Raw genomic sequence first — 20,570 nt, forward strand, 5'->3', positions numbered from 1 at the left:
GTGAGCCAAGATCACGCCACTACACTGCAGCCTAGGTAACAGAGTGACTCTGTCTCAAAAATAAAGAGAAAAAAAAGCTTAGAGATAATATTTTAAGGTGTTACGCCACGCTGCCTCTGCAATTCAAAGTACAAGCTTTAGTAGTATTCCACCTTTAGTGACATGCAAGAAGGTAAAGGAAAGTATTAAATCTTAATGAAGGTAAATAATTCCAAAACTTCCATTTATTCCTTTCTTTCCATCCATTCTTATTTCTAATCTCATATATGCTTCTACTTATGTTATACACAATTTTTTTTTTTTAACTAAAAGGGATAGTGGTAGACATACTCTAAGGTGATCTCCAATAAGCCACATTCTTGTATAATTCTCTGTCTTTGAATATAATATAAAGACATAAAGTATAAAATATACAAAATATACATTTTTAAAAAGGCAGAACCTACAGATTACTTCTAACTAATAGAATATGGCACAAATAAAAAGATTTGCAGATGTAATTAGGTCACTCATCAGTTGACTTTGAGTTCATCAAAAGGAATATTGCTTTGAGCAGGCCTGTACTAATCAGGTTATCCCTTTAGAAGAGAGTGCAGTCCTTTCCTGTAGTTAGATGATTGAAGTATCAGAAGCTTTCTCTCTCTATTAATATATTTTAAGAAGCCAGCTGCTATGAATTCTACAGCCACAGACTTATGACATCTGTCAAAAATCTGAGGAGTTGCCCTGGTCAAGCCTCCAGATGAGACCACAGCTCAGCCAGAACCTTGATTTCAGCCCGTGAGACCTTAAGCCAAGAACTCAGTTGAGCCAAGGCAAGACTCTTAGCCTATAGAAAGTATGTGATAATAAATGAGCTTATTTCAAATCACTAAGTTTGGTGATTTGTTACACAGCACAGAACACTAATACAAGGATGAATTAATTATAGATTCTATTAAATTTTAATTACATTTAAAATTATATATTAAAAATTAATCATATACAAAACTAATTTTAGTTAACGTTTTGAAAGCTACACTAATGTTTTCATTCCACAAATATTATAAAGGCATTTTGTATACATTCAATATATTTAATTCTTATAACAATCCTTTTGGGTACACATATTAGTACATTTTGCTCTTTGCTCCTTTATTTGAGGTAACTGACATTTACTGAGTTTAGACACATAGCTTCAGAGGTAGTGGCTAATCTAGGATTAGGACCTAGGTCTGTCTTATTTTCAAGCCTATCTTGTATATTGACCTCCACTGATGTTCGTTCAATTACTGTTATAAGGAACACAATGCTAGTGCATCTGGAGAGAAAATTAATTACACAGTTAAGGAAAATCTGGCAAATGTATTTATTTTGCTTTGTCTTCTGATTTTGCATTTTAGTAACATTGTGCATTTTGAAAGGAAAATTCTAGGTTTATTTAGAATGGAAGAAAATAAACTAATAATGACAAAATGTTACTTATCTAAACATTTTGGGGACAGAATAAGACAAATATTATTGCAGGTCCAGTTTATCAGGCAAGAATGTTTGCATCTGAGCTGGCAGTATGCCTTTCAGAGTCTGAATTGCTAAAAATAGTGCAAAACTGGGACGCTGCTTAGAATACAGTGCAGAAGAAATATTCCATTAGTTATCACAAGCAAAATCACTATTTCTAATGATAAAGAGAGTCAGTTGGGATGACCCAAATAAGTTATCTGAGAAAAGGTCTATGCCTTAACTGTGCTACTGTGATTAATGATTCTTGCTTTATTCTAGCATAGCTCTCTCCTTAAAGAGATGAACCAGAGGTAAGTTAGAATTATGTAAGGCAAAAAATAGAAAACAGTTTATTTCTCATCAGTTTTTAGAATTTGCAAATCACTATTCAAGTCACATAACTCTTGAAAACTAAAACAGGAATATCAGGTGTGTTATGGCAGAGTAATATATCCTGAACATATTGTGATTCATTCTGAGGAAATCATCACAGAATAAAAGGAACTGAACTGAGGTAGAGGCATTGTTACTAAATGGATTCAAGGCAATAAATACATAGATTTGGTCTTGGCTTTTGTTAGTCAAAAGGTGCTGGGATAAAATAGTGACCAAGTTGGATTTATATGAGCTACCTTTACTACTGTCTACGAATTTAGTGATGTTGAAATAAAATTGTGTAAATTAAAATATTTTAAGCAGTATAAAACAGTACATAAGTGCAAAAAATTGTTATCATCAAATTAGACATTCGGCATACTGGTGTTTTCCTCCCCCCAGATAGATTCAGAATTATAGAAATCACTTATTTCCTTTAATTGGAATTGTAACCCTAATTTTTCGCTTTCAGTAGCTCTCTACAGTACATTATCACTAAAGTCCTTTCTGGAAGATACGGTGTCACAAAAATCTGAAAATTCATAAAGTACAATTTACTCTGTAACATATAATTGCCTGTATGATACTTAAATATATCTAGTTGTTATTTCCAATTTGAAATCACAGAAAACTAAGTACTAAAAGTTTTATGTTCTGAAAGTTCAATAAAAAAGTGACCAATCCTGTTAAAGGTTATGATTCCTGAGAAACTCAGTAGATGAAACAAGTAATGACTTATAAATGGGCATCATAATAATATGATAAAAGAGAATTAACAATAGCAAGTGATAAAAAGTTACAACTATAAAACGCTTTTTTGCTTTTGTCATTATTCCCTATGAGATCTACTGCTAGTTTGCTATTGCATCCACATTACGTTCTCAAAAAGCTAAATAGAAAAGTCACTATCCAGCCATTATTAAAGTCATTAAAATAGAGCCAACGATACACCAGACAATAAAGACAATAACCAGCGTACTTTTTTTCCAAACACAAATCACCTTTCCTGTCCCTTGTCTCGACAATACACAGCATCAAATCCTCTCACATCTCCACTCTATATTTTAATTAACTAAAAATGATTAGTGAGCATTTTTTGCCTGACCCAAAACAGGTTTTTCCTGACAAACTTCATCTGCCTTTTCATTCATCTTTTGTAAACTTTGTGTTTTCATCCTGCTGATTTCATGAATAACTTCACATAGGACAAATTTTCACATTTTCTCCAAGCTCAACATTCTATCCTCCTTTTGATGAAGATAGAGTACCTTAATTTCCACTTTTGAGAGTAAGGGCCTTAAGCAAGAACTATCCAATCTGCCATATTTTCTAACCATAAGTCTGTCCCTTTAAACTTATCAACTCCTATATTATTTGTGTCTCATATGAAATGTCTTTGTTACTATTCAAGCCTAAATATTCCTCTTTTGACCTCACTTTTTCCAATATCCACCACAATTCTTTCTCCCTTAGCTGTTTTACTCATATAAAGTTAGATTTGCATCACCTCAACTTAAGGAAATAGGTCCTAGAAGTTCTAATTTAAAGTAGCCTCTGAATAAGTTTTAGATCTATACTTTTTTACAGAAAACAAAAACAGAAAACTGCAATACCTTTGGAAACTAAGTCTGATAGTCAAGCCATTTCTGAAATATGGAAATATTTCCACTGAAAATGTGATAGATGAAGCTCAATCAGTTTTGATGGCTAGTGTATACTTCGACCGCTGAAACATAAAAATTCTGCTAATTTGCAAGAAGGTGGAGAGATAACATATGACCCTTGTTTTCCCTGCCTCTGTTTGAGAGGCCTAGAGGATATTAACTAGAAATGAAAGAAAACCTGCGGCAATGCGCATAGTGGGCATTTTAACCTGTCTCAGTGTGTTATTGTATGTTTGTATTTTCTGGCCTTTTGGTCAGAATAACAGAAAATTAGCATTAACTCTGCAAGAAAACATCCAGGCCTAGCTACAGTGATTGCCTGCTGTAAGATGAAATTAGGTCATAAACCTTTCTGAACTTTGAAAATCTGATCTCCTACCAACACCAGAGTACATATCAAACAAGACCAATAACAAAGCACAAGCAAGAATTAAATCCTCAACATATCACATTTATCATGCCTTTTCCCAACTGTCAATTTTTTAAATGTAATATTTAATATGCTTTGGCCATAGGCCTCTTTAGGTAACACAACCGCTGCCCATAGGCCCTTGGTTGTGTTACTTGCTAAATTTTAGCCCCTCCCCCATTATCCAAACACCTGTGTTGTCTTCTATTTTACCTCTGAAAATATAGAAAGCTAACAATATGCCAAGCATTTCTAAAACAATAATAACAGTAGTCATTAAAAATATGTAAATTACATCCATTTACATTGGCTCTTACTGATTTTAAGGTGGTTTTACCTCTTGCCTAAATTTTAAAATTTGTACTAGCCTACACCTCTTGAATGTACTTTGCCTAAGCTAAGTTAAAAGCTGTAGCTTATAAATGAGCCAACATTACCTTCACTGTCTCTCTAGCATGATTCATGCTCCCCATTCTTCTTAGTATAAAATATACTTTATATTAGGAAATGCAGGTAGTGGAAAAGCCTGGCTCAATAGCTATGACAACGAGGGTAATTGTTGGCTTTCTTTTTCTTTTCTTTTTTGAGACTGAGTTTTACTCTTTTTGCCAGGCTGGAGTGCAATTGTGTGATCTCGGCTCTACCTCCCAGGTTCAAACAATTCTCCTGCCTCAGCTTTCTAAGTAGCTGGGATTACACGCATATGCCACCATTTCCAGTTAATATTTTGTATTTAGTAGAGACTGGGTTTCTCCATGTTAGGTTTGTCTTGAACTCCTGACCTCAGGTGATCCACCCACCTCAGCCTCCCAAAGTGCCGGGATTAGAGGTGTTAGCCACCGTGCTCGGCCATTGTTGGCTTTCTTAATCACTAGTACAAATATAGGAGCTCTTTAGAAGAGATATTCAGTTGCTCAAAATATTTGCAATCTCAAGGTTTTCCTTCTTATTTTCCAACTATACTATACTTGGTATAAGAGTTTTTTCCTCCAGTGATAGAGTAGGTTCACAAAATGCCTATAACAGTTCCAGGAGATGAACACAGTAAATGATTTCACCTATTCCTCATATCTCCTTGTATTAGTCCATTCTCATGCTACTAATAAAGACATACCTGAGGCTGAGAAATTTATAATGGAAAGAGGTTTAATTGACTCACAGTTCCACAGGGCTGGGGAGGCCCAGGAAACTTACAATTATGGCAAAGGGAAGCAAACAAATCCTTATTCACATGGTGGCAGGAGAGAGAAATACAGAGTGTAGGTTGGGGGAACCCCTTATAAAACCATCAGATATTATGAGAATTAACTCACGAAAACAGTATGGAGGTAACTGCCATCATGGAGGGACCCACTGGGTTCCTCCCATGACAAATGGGGATTATGGAAACTACCATGCAAAATGAAATTTGGATAGGAACACAGGCAAACCATATCATTTCATCTTGGCCCCTCCCAAATCTCATGTCCTCACACTTTAAAACACACTCATGCCTTCCCAAGTGTCCTGGAAAGTCTTAACTCATTTCAGCATTAACTCAAAAGTCCAAGTCCAAATCCAAAGTCTATACATCCATTCCAAATGGGAGAAATTGGCCACAACAAGGGGGATATAGGCTCCATGCACGTCCAAAATCCAGCAGGGCAGTCAAATCTCAAATCTCCAAAATGATCTCCTTTGACTCCATGTCTCACACTCAGGCCTCGCTGTTGCAAGAGGTGGGCTCCCATGGCCTTGGGCAGTTCCACCCTTGTATCTTTGCAGGGTACAGTACCCCTCTTGGCTGTTTTCATGGCTGGCATTGAGTTTCTGTGGCTTTTCCAGGTGCATGGTGCAAGCAGTAGGTGGATCTAACACTCTGGGGTCTGGGGGATGGTGGCCCTTTTCTCACAGCTACACTAGGCAGTGCCCTAGTGGGGACTCTGTGTGTGGGCTCCAACACCACATTTTCCTTCCTCACTGCCATAGCAGAGGTTTTCCATTAGGGCTCCGCCCTGCAGCATATTTCTGCCTGGACATCTAGGCATTTCCCTACATCCTTTGAAATCCAGGTGGAGGTTCCCAAACCTAAATTCTTGTCTTCTGTGCACCTCCAGGACCAACATTACTTGGAAGCTGCCAAGGCTTGGGGCTTGCACCCTCTGAAGCAATAGCGTGAGCTGTACCTCGGACACTGTTAACCATGACTGAAGTGGCTGAGACACAGGGCACCAAGTCCCAAGGCTGGACCCAGACCTGGAAACTATTTTTACCTCCTAGGCCTCCATGTCTGTGATGGAAAGGGCTGCTGTGAAGGTCTCTGATAAGTTCTGGAAATATTTTCCCCATTATCTTTGTGATTAACATTTGCTGCCTTGTTACTTAAGCAAATTTCTGTAGCAGGCTTGAATTTCTCCCCAGAAAATGGAGGTTTGTTTTCTATCTCATTGTCAGGCTACAAATTTTCTAAACTTTTATGCTCTGCTTCCTCTTGAACAGTTTGCTGCTTAGAAATTTCTTCCACCTGATACCCTAAATCATCTCTCACAAGTTCAAAGTTCCACAGATCTCTAGACAGGGGCAAAATGTTCCCAGTCTCTTTACTAAAGCATAACGAGAGTCACCTTTGTTCCAGTTCCCAACAAATTCCTCATCTCCATCTGAGACCACCTTAGCCTGGATTTTATTGTCCATATAACTATCAGCATTTTGGTCAAAGTCATTCAACAAGTCTCTAGGAAGTTCCAAACTTTTCCACATCTTCCTGTCTTCTGAGCCCTCCAGCTCTCTAGGAAGTCCCAAACTTTTCAACATTTTCTTGTCTTCTTCTGAGCCCTCCAACCTCTGCCTGTTATCCAGTTTCAAAGTCGCTTCCACATTTTTAGGCATCTTTATAGCAATGCCATACTCCTGGTACCAATATACTGTATTAGTCCATTCTCATGCTGCTAATAAAGACATACTTGAGACTGGGTAATTTTTAAAAGAAAGAGGTTTAATTAACTCATGGTTTCACAAGGCTGGGGAGGTCTCAGGAAACTTACAATTATGGCAGAAAGGGAAGCAAACACATCCTTCTTTTCATGGTGGCAGGAGAGAGAAGTGCGGAGCAAAGTGGTTGGGGGGTGGGGAGTCCTCTTATAAAACCATCAGATCTTGTGAGAACTCATTCACTATGACGAGAACAGCATGAAAGTAATCACTCCCATGACTCAATTACTTTGCACTGGGTCCCTTCCACAACACCTGGGGATTATAGGACCTACAGCTCAAGATAGGATTTAAGTAGGGGCACAGCCAAACCATAGCACTCCTTTTTTCTTAATTAAGTGTGAAGAGGCCTCAAAGATTACATTCTTCTAGCATGTTGCTGGTCAGATTTAAATCACATGGCCAACATTAAATCAAGTTATAGCAAAAGAAATGGAACACTTTGATTGGCTTAGAATAACCAGGACTCGTATCTTATTATTTGGACTGGGTTTCCTTGGATGACAGTGGACACTTGGACAGCACTGGGGTTTATTTTGGATAAACAGTTGGGGAGAATGGACATTGAGCTGGCAAACAACAATGCCTCACTCTCCTTTCCATTAATCAAAATTTTATTTCAAACAAACACACATGGCTATATGAAAACCTCTCTACCTGAGAACTCTGAAAATAATCTATACTACTTATATGAAGGTTAATTCATCATGCATTGTAATTTTAGTTTTAATTTAATATGCACATACTGCCTCTCAAAATAGATATGAGCTCTCTGAAAACAAGAATGTCTGATTTTTCTTACTAATTCTCTTTCAACCTAAGATAATATTCCATACAGAAAAATAAAAAAGCAAATGCACTAATTAATTGATTGAATTAAGGGGTGTTTTATTTACATTTATTTTATGCTTTAAAATTACTTTTCCATGTTTCACTGACATTTCAGAAGCTTAAGGTTTTAACATGAACAAAGTAAACTGAATTGAAGAGGTTAAATGGATACCTGAGAAGAAGCTATCTAAAAGTCATACTACTCTAGAAAAAAAAAAAGGCTTATTTTAAATATAGAAACATCAAAGAAATGTACAATAGGAAACATTTATTCATAGATAACTCTGCAATATGTTACTAATTAACACTAGCTGCTGCAAGATTTGTCAAATCATATTATTTAATAATTATAGAAACCCACTCAAATTTTAAAACACAATTAACAGCGATGCTTTCTCTGTGATGCTTTCAGGAGAGCAACCAAAGCATTAGAACCATCTCAGCTTGTAATAACCCCTTTAGGTGGTCTTCTAAATGCTGCCTTTGCAAAAATACATATATTTTTCACCTTTTTAAAAATAATTTCAGAATTAGCAAAACTTTTCTTATTCATTTTTCTCTGGTGAATATACCTACCAAGGTAATCAGGAATAAATTGACCAACTGAATCAAAATACAAATCTTTTGTGTGATTTCAGCTTAGTACAGCCTCCTCCTCCTTGGTTCAAGCAACTCTCCTGCCTCAACCTCCCAAGTAGCTGTGATTACAGGCACCCACCACCATTCCCAGCTAATTATTGCTTTTTTAGTAGAGATAGTATTTTTGCCATTTTGGCCAGGCTGGTCTAGAACTCCTGACCTCAAGTGATCCATCCGCCTCAGCCTCCCAAAGTGCTAATATTACAGATGAGAAAATCTTGTGAACTATGGAAAGATGGAGAACCAAGATGAACATGGTTAGTTTTAGAGAAAATCTGAAGTGAGCAGTGGGAAAAACATGAACCAGATATTTACATATTGAATATTTAATATCCAAGAGAAACTTTCCCTGATGCATTAGGGCAACGGTTATAAAATATGTTTGAACATAACTCTTTCAAATGAAAACCTATACTGATGACATACACACAAATCTGATAAAAGAAGAAATACTAAGCTTAATGTTAGGCTATGATCCTAGAATTTGTATGTTTAATTAAGTACCTCCTAAGGACTTCTGAGGATCTCCTGACACATGGAATAGCACAGTTTGCAAAGTATGTAATTCCAGTGAATCAGGAAGACTCCTGAGATAAAATAAACTCAGTATAAAAACTAATATAGGTAATTTTGGCAGAAACATAAATCACAAAAGACTACTAGAATTTGAAAGAAAACTAAAATATTATCAGTAAACATTAAATGAAAATTCAATAAATATCTCCTAATTTGTGTTTCACATATCAATAAAAATTATTTTGTGTTTAGATAATTTTCTCTGATATAAATGCATTAAAGAAAATGTCACATGGGGAAAAAAACCCCAGGGGTAAAATCCATAACGTGATTTTGCCTACATATTAACCAAGGTTCCCTAAAGTTTTTCATTATTTCTGAAGAACTAGTGCTATTAAAGTCTGAAAAGGAACTGGGAGGACTCAGTCTCCCAAGTTAGGAAGAGTTAAGGAATTTATTTGCACTTTTATACTCTTTTCAATGAGTATAAAATAATTAAAAGGCTACTCATGTGTACTTTCTAGTGCTATAATATATTTTTCAGGCCAGAAATAAAAATGTGAACAAAAATATTCACATGTATGTACATCAAACTTATAATTTTCAGTGTGTGATTTAGATTTGTGTTAAAGCCAGCATTATAGAAAAAGTGGGCAAAAATATATGGACCAAATTAGAAGTAAATACTGGGTACAACAGTTGTACAAAAAATTAGAATGATGAAAGGTTTATTGCACTATTGAATAGGGAAAAAAAAAACTGAAATAAAAAGAGGAGTATCCAAGGGAGAAATTAGAAAGGTGTTTAAAAGAAACTGAGAATTACCCATAAACCTAGGTTGAAAGGACAAATTAGAGTATTTATCCTTAAATAGCTAATTTTCTCAGAAAGAATAAAACTATTACTTTCGCCTATATAAATTGGCTTCCTGGTCATGAGTCCGCACCTTGGAAAGAAATGCAACTGCCTTCAAAATAAAACTAAGCATAGAATGGTAATTCTATAGAACAAGAGAATTTAAAACTGTGTGTGAGTTGGAAAGCTTATGAGGAAAAGGTACATTTATCTGCCAAAATCTCAGTGTTGTGTTAAATCCCTAACATTCAGCACTAGAGATCTCAGGGGACTGTTGTAGACTTTAATCGAAAGAACATTTTGCAGTTTGATTTAAAAGGTCAAACTTGCTAACTTATCCTTATGTGATGGTAGTTTAGTAATGGTCTAGTAACTTGGCTTGTGGTTTGTCATGACCTAGATCACTCTGTGGCAATAGGAAATTGATGTGAATACTTTGAGCTTTATTCAACCATTATAAAGAGAATTAGCCAGGCTTTTGTGTCAAACACAGTATAGCTACTCAAAGAGAGAAAGACTAAGAAGTTGCAAATAGAGGAGATCCAAGAATATTAAAGTTTTTTTCCCCATAAACATTTGAATGTAACACAAAAATGTAAACATCAGGCTCCTTCACATAGAATAAAAAGAAGTTGAGAACAAAAGGCAGAAAAGGGTGTTGGTGCATTTGGCTACTATGAGTGTCTGTATCCTTATCAGTCCTGAATATTTGCTCCAATATGGAAGATAAGGAGAAGTGACCTCTCATACCTCCACTACTTGTACTTCTAAAATGAATGTTTCACAGATACTTAAGGCAGGAATGGATAGTAAATGAGTTATCCAATTATACAGATAATTAATGAAAACATTGGTACCAGAAAACTAGGGGAAATTATCTATTACTTTAAAGAACAATGTTCTCAAAAATTGAGGTGGGAAGGGAGAAGTTTTGGCTCAGATACTTCTTGATTCGGTGCATATATGAACATAGTTAACATAACATCTGAGTTATTTATATCTATGGGTCATTGGACAGATAGTGCTAATAAATGAGCTAGCACAAAGTTTGTTAGATAATCAGGACATTGCTGAATTCAGGCTGTTTTAATTCTTACAGTACTATATTGAAAGCAATGCACTGGTTTTGGTTTCATTTTATTTTGACTTGTTAAAAAATTATACTTCTGGGCCGGGCGCGGTGGCTCAAGCCTGTAATCCCAGCACTTTGGGAGGCGGAGACGGGCGGATCACAAGGTCAGGAGATTGAGACCATCCTGGCTAACCTGGTGAAACCCCGTCTCTACTAAAAAATACAAAAAACTAGCCGGGCGAGGTGGCGGGCGCCTGTAGTCCCAGCTACTCGGGAGGCTGAGGCAGGAGAATGGCGTAAACCCGGGAGGCGGAGCTTGCAGTGAGCTGAGATCCGGCCACTGCGCTCCAGCCTGGGTGACAGAGCAAGACTCTGTCTCAAAAAAAAAAAAAAAAAAAAATTATACTTCTTAAATTGACACAAATTATAATTGTACATATTCATGGAGTACATAGTGATATTTCCAAATGTATAATGTATAGAGATCAGATGAGAGTAATTAGCATATCAATCATCTCAAACTTACAATATTTGTCTGTGTTGGGAATGTTCATTGTCATCCTATAGCTACTGGAAACTATATATTACTATGAACTATAGTCATCTTACAGTGCTATAGAACACTGAAACTTATTCCTTCCATCTAGCTTTAACTTTGCATTCTATAACAAATCTCTCATTCTGTAGGTTTTAGTAACAGTGCTTACATAATTTTATTATCTTTTTGTAAATATATAGAATATACAGGTGAATAAATTCTTCAGATCAATACATCATGGTAGTTTTAAAGATATGTCCACAGACTCTCAGATACTTCTTTCCTCAAGACATCGAACTTAACTCGCTTCCACTTGAGGGTAGACTGATTTCAGTGACTTACTCTAGTGAAGAGAATATTCTAATGATGGGATTCTAAAAATACTATAGCTTCTCATGTTGATTTCTCTCTCTCTCTTCCTGTCTCAATGTCTCGCTCTGGGGGAAGCCAGTTGCCATCGTGTGAGGATCCTCAGGCAGCTTACAGAGAAGCAAGGCAAGGAACTGGGGCTTATCAGGATTTGTGTGACCTTGGAAGCGGGTCTTGCCCCACTCAAGCCATGAAAAGATTGCAGCTCTGACCAACAGTTTGATTTGAAGTTCATGAGAGCCCATGAGCAAGAACTTCCCAATTTAACTGCTCTTGAATACCTGATCCCCAGAAACTATGAGTAATAAACATGTGCTATTTTAAGCCACTGATTTCAAGTCATTTGCTATGCAGGAATAGGTAATTTATGTGTATACAAAATGCAATTAGGTTAAACTAATACTGCATATATATGCATATTTTTAGAATTTCCAAAGACTATACCTATGCGAATAAGGAGGAAAAAAATTCAAAGACAGTGATAAGGCCAGGTGTGGTGGCTCACGCCTGTAATCCTAGCACTTTGGGAGGCTGAGGTGGGTGGATCACGAGGTCAGGAGATCGAGACAATCCTGGCCAACATGGTGAAACCCCGTCTCTACTAAAAATACAAAAATTAGCTGGGTGGGGTGGTGCATGCCTGTAATCCCAGCAACTCGGGAGGCTGAGGCAGGAGAATTGCTTGAACCCCACAGGCAGAGGTTGCCATGAGCTGAGATCATGCCACTGCACTCGAGCCTGGTGACAGAGCGAGACTCCGTCTCAAAAACAAAAACAAAAACACCAAAGACAGTGATAAAATATTCTTAATTTTCACATTAAGCAACGGAACAGTTTACCTGATTTTCATTTAAGAAAATTGAAGAGGCTTTTGGATTTCAAAGGGCTGTTTTAATTTGCTGGACACTGACGGCTGACCCAATTTTAAGTAGGAGAATGATATCAGAGTGGTAGCCAGTAAAGTGAATAGCTTGCTTTAGTCTCTCTCTCTCTCTCTTTTTTTTTTTTTTTAAAAAACACATATTTAGTTAGGCCATCAGGGTTGAAAGCAAATATTTCAATAACGGGAACAAAACAAGGGAAAAAAGTCAATCTAAACATATTTAAAAACTTGGTTTTACATGACTGCTCTCAATGCATATACTTCATTTCAAATTATTTTTTACCTTTACTAATCTTTTACAGAGCTATACAAGATCATTAATGACCCATTCCAAGGCAAACAATTTTAATTATATGAATATATCACTGGGAATCTAGGCACTGACCTGCTGAACAATCTGGGAAGAAAGAAGAAGACAGAAAGCAGAGACTGAAGAAACTTCTCTCCTTCCTTCTGCCATTTTCTTCCTTCATTTCCTTCCAGAAGCCTGTCACATAAACTAAGTGACCACAATCACATCTTGGAGAGCAGACCTCCATTTATCTCCATGACACAAACAGGAAGCATTTGATTGAATAGAAACAAAAGTCAAGCATGTGATTGAGGTAATCATTTTTAGTAATAAAGGCATGTTGCTAGGATGAACACCGTCTACAACAACCATCTATGATACTGCGTTTCAAAACATAATATTAAGTTCTACAAAAATGTGTTTATAACCTGTCCATCTCTCTCAATCTATTAAATATTCACATTCTTTTAAAAAAATAATGGCAGTTCCTCTTGTCAGGCACATGCTAGTTCTTTAGTGCAAACTATATTATTTACTCATTATAAAAACTCCTATGAGATTGATATAGTTTGGCTCTCTATCCACACCCAAATCTCATCTCAGATGGTAATCCCTGCTTGTGGAGGAAAGGACTTGTAATCCCCATGTGTTGACGGAAGGAGGTGACTGGATCATGGGAGTGGTTTCCCCATGCTGTTCTTGTGATAGTGAGTTCTCACAAGATCGGATGGTTTTATAACCATTTGACAGTTCCTCCTTCACTTGGTCTTGCTCTCCTGCTGCCTTGTGAAGAGGGTGCCTGCTTCCCCTTCCACCATGATTGTAAGTTTCCTGAGGCCACCTCAGCCATGTGGAACTATGAGTCAATTAAACTTCCTTTGTCTATAACTTACCTAGTCTCAGGTGGTATATCTGTAGTGGTGTGAAAATAGACTAATACAGAAATAGATATTATAAAAACTTTTTAAAGAAAAACCCAAAACTTAAAAAAATCAGGCAAGACGGGGCCGGGCATGGTGGCTCACAGCTATAATCCCAACACTTTGGGAAGCCATGGCAGGCAGATCTCCTGAGGTCAGGAGTCTGAGACCAACCTCATCAACATGGAGAAACCCATCTCTACTAAAAGTACAAAATTAGCTGGGCATGGTGGTGCATGCCTATAATCCCAGCTACTTGGGAGGCTGAGGCAGGAGAATCGCTTGAACCCAGGAGGCCGAGGTTGTGGTGAGCTGAGATCGTGCCATTGCACTCCAGCCTGGGAAACAAGAGCAAAACCCCATCACATCCAAAAAAAAAAATAGGGCAAGATATTATACAAGTAAGGGGTTTTATTTCTTTCCTGTGCATCTAGAGTCTATGTTTGTTCTAAGATTCTTTTTTTTTTTTTTTTTTTTTGAGACAGTCTCGCTCTGTCGCCCAGGCTGGAGTGCAGTGGCGGATCTCCAGCTCACTGGCTCCGCCTCCCGGGTTGCCATTCTCCTGCCTCAGCCTCCCGAGTAGCCGGAACTACAGGCGCCCGCCACCCGGCGCCCGGCTAGTTTTGTATTTTTGGTGGAGGCGGGGTTTCACCGTGTTAGCCAGGATGGTCTCGATCTCCTGACCTCGTGATCCGCCCGTCTCGGCCTCCCAAAGTGCAGGGATTACAGGCTTGAGCCACCGCGCCCGGCCTGTTCTAAGATTCTATACTGACTCATACACTAAATCAAGAAAAGCACAGAATGTGGATTACCAAATCTGGGTTCTATTTATTGTTCATCCACTAGGTATCTTGCTGTTTCAAGTAAACCACTGAACAGGTGTAGGACTCTGCTAATTCCTTGAAGTGCTGGTGTATTTGCTTTAATTTTTAAGAAGGACTGGTCAATTAAAATAATCAATTCCAACATTTTCCAATCAGATTTTTGTCATGTAATGGATCTAGAAAGAGCCCCATGAAATAAATTGCTCATGCCTCTGTATAAAGTGCAATGTGAAAAATTTCTTTCAGAATATAGAGCCCTCCAAAAAATATGTTTCTTGTAACATACATCGGAAAACATGGCCACAGTTTTTAAAATAAAACCATGAAACAGTGAAAAATTTTGAATGCAATATTTAGAAGCCAATGTGATTTAATCGCATTCACCCTTTATTCACCCCTCTTACAACTCTATAATTTCCACTGAATTTTTCTGTCTTGATTCATTATTTTGTTTAATATGTTTTATAAAACTGTTTAATATAGTTTATGTAAAAATATATAATGCATATATATTTATAATAATTTATTACTTCAGTTAATATATGTTTAATGTATAATAGTTAAAAATCCTTTGTAAAATGAAGTGAAAATGAAAACAAATAAGTTGTTTCTTCCCACTTTTTTTTTTTTTTTTGAGATAGCGTCTCCCTCTGTTGCCCAGGCTGGAGTGCAGTGGAGCAATCTCGGCTCACTGCAACCTCCACCTCCGGGGTTCACACCATTCTCCTGCCTCAGCCTCCGGAGTAGCTGGGACTACAGGCACCCACCATCATGCCCGGCTAATTTTTTGTATTTTTAGTAGAGATGAGGTTTCACCGTGTTAGCCAGGATGGTCTCGATCTCCTGACCTCATGATCCACCCGCCTCAACCTGGGATTACAAGCGTAAGCCACCGCGCCCGGCCCCCACTTCTTAAGTTATGTCATCAGCACAGCCTCAGACCCAGTCATCTGAACAATATTTAGCAATATTACCGAACAATAGCTAAGTTAATCAACAGTACTAGGAGAATCATAATAATTCAATCAGAGTGGTTATTTTTAATTATACAAGTTAAGAAACGTTTCTAAATTTTTCGTTTTTGAAACACATTGTTTAGTCTAAGGCTGTGAAAACACCTTTAGTCCCTTGTCAAGTTAAAGCACACATCCAGGCCCGGCGCCGTGGCTCACGGCTGTAATCCCAGGACTTTGGGAGGCCGAGGCGGGTGGATCTCAAGGTCAGAAGTTCGAGACCATCCTGGCTAACACGGTAACCCCGTCTCTACTAAAAAATACAAAAAATTAGCCGGGCGTGGTGGTGGGCACCTGTGGTCTCAGCTACGCAGGAGGTTGAGGCAGGAGAATGGAGTGAACCCGGGAGGCGGAGCTTGCAGTGAGCCGAGATGGCACCACCGCACTCCAGCCTGGGCGACAGACGGAGACTCCGTCTAAAAAAAAAAAGAAATAATAAAAAAAAAGCACATATCCACCCACATACATTCACAAAGCATATATTTATATCTGTTTACATAAGCCTTTTAAATTAAGTGGAACACAAATCAGTGAAAGCAGCTACCTGGCACAGTACAATCAAAACAGCTGGCTGATTGATTAGGTTTTACCACGTGTAATTAACTATTGTATATGTATAGCTTCAAAATTAAAATACTCAAGGAATACAAAATAGATGCAAACTGTATGCTCTCATTTGGTAAACAACTTTAATTTCATGCCTTTTTGCTGCATTGTTTGGAAGTTCTTTGAAAAGCATGTATTATTCAAAAACTGAATTTCAGTCTGTTGCTTCAGCTGTGTGGAGAACGCATATAATAAAACATACACAACTATGCAAGTTATTACTGGGTTCTAATTTATAGAAAATTGCTCTCTGGCATAGTTTTTCTGCCCACTGCATGTCCTTCATGTAGAGTATAATATATACAATTAGTATTCATCCATGAAAAATAAAATTAAAAAAAAAATAAATCAAATCTTAATGTTTTACTTCAAACTTTTTTATTTTATTTTATTTTTGATGGAAAAATACTGATTGTACATATTTGGAATACAATATGATGTTTTCATACATGTATATATTTTGTAATCATCAAATCATGGCAATTAGCATATCTGTCACTTCAAACATTTATCATTTCTTTGTGGTGAGAACATTCAAAATCCCCTCCTATAGCTATTCTGAAATATACAATTCATGATTTTTATCTGTCACTCTTCTTTGCCATGAGAATTCCAGATTTATTCCTCCTATTTAATTATAACTTTGTACTCATTGACTATCATCTACCCTTTGCCCCTCCACCCAGCTTACCAGCTTCTGGTAACCATCATTCTACTCTCTACTTCGATGAGTCCAGTTTTGTTTAGATTTCACATATGAGTGAGATCATATAGTATTTGTCTTTCTGTGCCTAGCTCGTTTCATTTAACACAAGGTCCTCCAGGTTTATTGTTGTTGTCACAAATGGCAGAATTTCCTGTGTTTTTAAAACTATATAATATTTTATTGTGTCTATATACATTTAAAAAATATATTCATCCATGGATAGACACTTAGATTATTTTCAAATATCTGCAATTGTGAATAATGCTGCAAGCAAGATGAAAGCACAGACATCTCTTGGCCATATTGATTTTAACTCCTTTGAATATATACCCAGTAGTGACATTGCTAGAACATATGGTAATTCTATTTTTAGTTTTTTGATAAGCCTCCCTACTGTTTTCCAACATAGCTAAAGATATACAGTTAACACATAATTGTTACAGTATTATTCTGAATCTGAGTACTTACTGTTACAAGTAAGTTTTATACTTTTTAATTTTTTTAAATCAATAGGATTTTTAAATTTCAGCTTGAAGAACTGTCTTTATCATTTCTTGTAACACAGGTCTAATGATAATCAACTAAACTCCCTTAAATTTTGTTTTTCTGTAAAAATCTTTGTTTGCTTTCTTTTTAAAAAAATTTGTTGGATAAAGTATTCTTAGTTGAGAGGTTTCCTTCAGCGCTTCATATATATCATGCCACTCCTAGCCTATAAGATTTCTGCTGAGAATTCTGCTGACAGTCATGTTGGGACTTTCTTGTATCTGGTATGTTTCTTGTCTCTTGCTGCATTCAGAATTTTTTATTTCTCTTTGATTTCTAGTAGTTTGATTATTATGTCTTGGTGTACTTCTCTTTCTGGTGGATTTTACTGGAGATCATTGTGCTTCCTATACTTTAATGTTGGCACCTACTCTCTGATTAAGGAACTATTTGGCCATTATTCCTTCACATGTGCTTTCTGGCCCTTTTTCTCTTTGTTCTCATTCTACAAATTCTATTATGCAAAGGTTTAGTCTCTTGATTGTGTCCCATAATTCCCATAGGCTTTTTTCATTCTTTTTCTCTATTTTGTCTTTTTTCTCCAGTGACTGGATGTTCTGTCCAGCTCACTGTTTCTTCTGACTGATCAACCCAGTCTTCTCTTGAAGTTTTGTGTTGAAATTTTTAGTTCAGTCATTGTGTTTTTCATCTCTAGAATTCCTATCTGGCTCTTTTTATTGTTTCTCCTTTCTGTTGATCTTCTATCTTCTTTCTTGTATTGTTTGCCAAATTTTACTAAATTGTATATCTGCATATTCTTGTCATTCACTGAACTATTTTATGAGTATTATTCTGATTCTTTTCAGTTATTTCACAAATTTTCATTTCTTTGGGGTTCATGAATAGAGCCTATTTATTTTTTATTGAGGTGTCATGATTCCCTGATGCTTTGTAATCCTTGTGTTTTTATGTGGTTATCTGCACATTTTAGGAGATAGCTTTGTTTTCTAGCCTTTACAGGAGTTCTTTGGCAGGAACAAAGCATCACTATTTTGTTATTTCATTTTTGAGACAGGGTCTTGCTGTGACATCCACGCTGGAGTACAGTGGCAATCATATCTCACAGCCTCAAACTTCTGGGGCTCAAGCAATCTACTCTCCTAAGCCTCCTGAGTAGCTGGGACTGCAAGTGCACACCACTGTGTCTGGCTAATTTTGTTTTTACTTTTTCTTTTTTGTAGACACAGAGTCTTATCTTATTGCCCAGGCTTGTCTTAAACTCCTGGCTTCAAGCAATTCTCCCTCCTCTGCCTCCAAAAGGGCAAGGATTATAGGCATGATCCACCACTCCCAGCCCAGAGCTTCACATACTTGGTCTAGCCTGTGATTCTGGAAGGTTAGATAGTGAAAATCCCAGGCAGGTAGAAATTGCTGAGTTCTCTAGTTGGCTGATCCACTGTCTTTGCTGTGATGTCAGAATGGGCTATTGATTGGCTTTACTGACCAACGAGACCACTGTCTGGGCTTTTCTGTCAGATGAAACTACTGGCTGGATAATACAATGGCTTCTGTTCAATTCAGTCATAAGATGTATTCCTGGCTGGAAAATTCTGCTATTTGAAATCTATAGTTAGGCAAGATTGCAAGTTAGACTCTGAAGTTAGGCAGGGTCAGAACCCTGGACAGGTAAGACCTGAGGCTACAATATACTACTTATATAAAACTGAAGATTTTTCTCCCTAACTGGGTGGAACCATGAAGTGGGCTTCCAGCTGAGTTTATTGTCTCATTGACTTCCCGGATAATGTAAGACTAGCCCTTGTGTTTCTCCAAAATATAGAAAGGTGGACATATTCTTTCCTGGTTGGAGTCATTGTGTGGGTTTTTTGGCTGTGTGAAGCTGCTACTTGTTTTCCCTGGTCAGGCCCAGTCTACCTCTTCTCTTCTCACAAATAGGTGAAGCTGTGTTTCCCTGACTGGGCAGAGTTGTTGGCGTGGGTTCTAAGGCTGAGCCCAGAGACTAGCAGTCTAGGGGCTCAAGTTAAATTGTATTCCCACTGTGCCTCTGAAGGGAACCTGAACCAGATTAACTTTGTGGTTGTGCTGTGAGGTTGGCTGATATCCCTGACCGGGAAGCACAGCTGTCAGGAAAACAGAGGATCTGTGCACCAGTAACTTTTTTGTTTCTACCTGACCCTAGGGCAGTCAAGCCATGCCATTTCCCCTAGTATTCTCCATGAGGTGAAACCAGAGTGGACTTCCTGAGTAGCATCTTAGAACATTAGGAAAACTGAATGATTGCCTCTTATTCTCTTTCTTCCTGGGAGAAATTGTGAGTGCAGGGAAACCATCTCCATTTGCTGTGCCAATTTGGGGAAAAGGAATGGGGAGGCCCAGGTAGAGTGAGACCATTCTTCTTACCCTTCAGATTCAGATTTCATTCAATTCTACATCCCATGCTGGTATCTCCGGCTGGTTTCCAGGTGTAGGGGTTTTCAAAGGATGTTCTAGTTCGTGGATAGTTGCTAGTTAAACTTTCTGTGGGCCAAGTAGAGCCTGAGATTTCCTGTTTGACTATCTTGCTGACATCACTACTAAGATCTACCTTTGGTAGCTGAGACTGCTGAACTGTTTTCATCTTCTAAATTTTCATTATAAATTATTTTATTGATGTTAGAATAAGAAACAATACTGAATTATAATGCATGGCCACTCTTCAAAATATAACAGTGCCTTTGTTAGTCTTTGCAATCATTGACGTGATAAAGGATTGTTTTTAAATAGAATGTCAGTTTTGTAGAAGAGATAAAGGTTTTATTTATCCTGAAACATCTATCTTTGTATAAGTATTTCATAAGAAGCTCTGTGGGATCAGAAGTAAAACCTCAAGTAGTCCCTCCACCAAAAGCACTTCCTAAGGACCATTTTGCGTCAAAGCCCTCCTACAGGCAAGAGAAGCTTACTGGACTTCCTAGAAGAAAATGTTGTTGTGGCATGAGGCACTTCTCTGATCATATCACTGCTGTACTAAAGGTATGTTCTACATGTACTTTTTGGGAAGAAATTGATGGTTATTTCACTAGTGTTTATTGTTGATACAAAGGACCAAGTAAATCTCTG

General features: G+C 37.4%; 1 long non-coding RNA gene across 3 annotated transcripts in view; it reads left to right on the forward strand.

Moving 5' to 3' along the window:
- Positions 1-18,741: 18,741 nt before the first annotated feature.
- LOC108582943 overlaps positions 18,742-20,570 on the forward strand; it is a 73,432-nt gene continuing 71,603 nt past the window's right edge. For all 3 annotated transcript variants that reach the window (XR_004178532.1, XR_004178530.1, XR_004178531.1), the window contains exons 1-2: positions 18,742-19,136; positions 20,388-20,483. This is a non-coding gene — a long non-coding RNA (uncharacterized LOC108582943). The remainder of the gene's footprint in view (positions 19,137-20,387; positions 20,484-20,570) is intronic.

The sequence above is a fragment of the Papio anubis genome, chromosome 15, assembly GCF_008728515.1.
Source record: "Papio anubis isolate 15944 chromosome 15, Panubis1.0, whole genome shotgun sequence".
Lineage (NCBI taxonomy): Eukaryota > Metazoa > Chordata > Mammalia > Primates > Cercopithecidae > Papio > Papio anubis.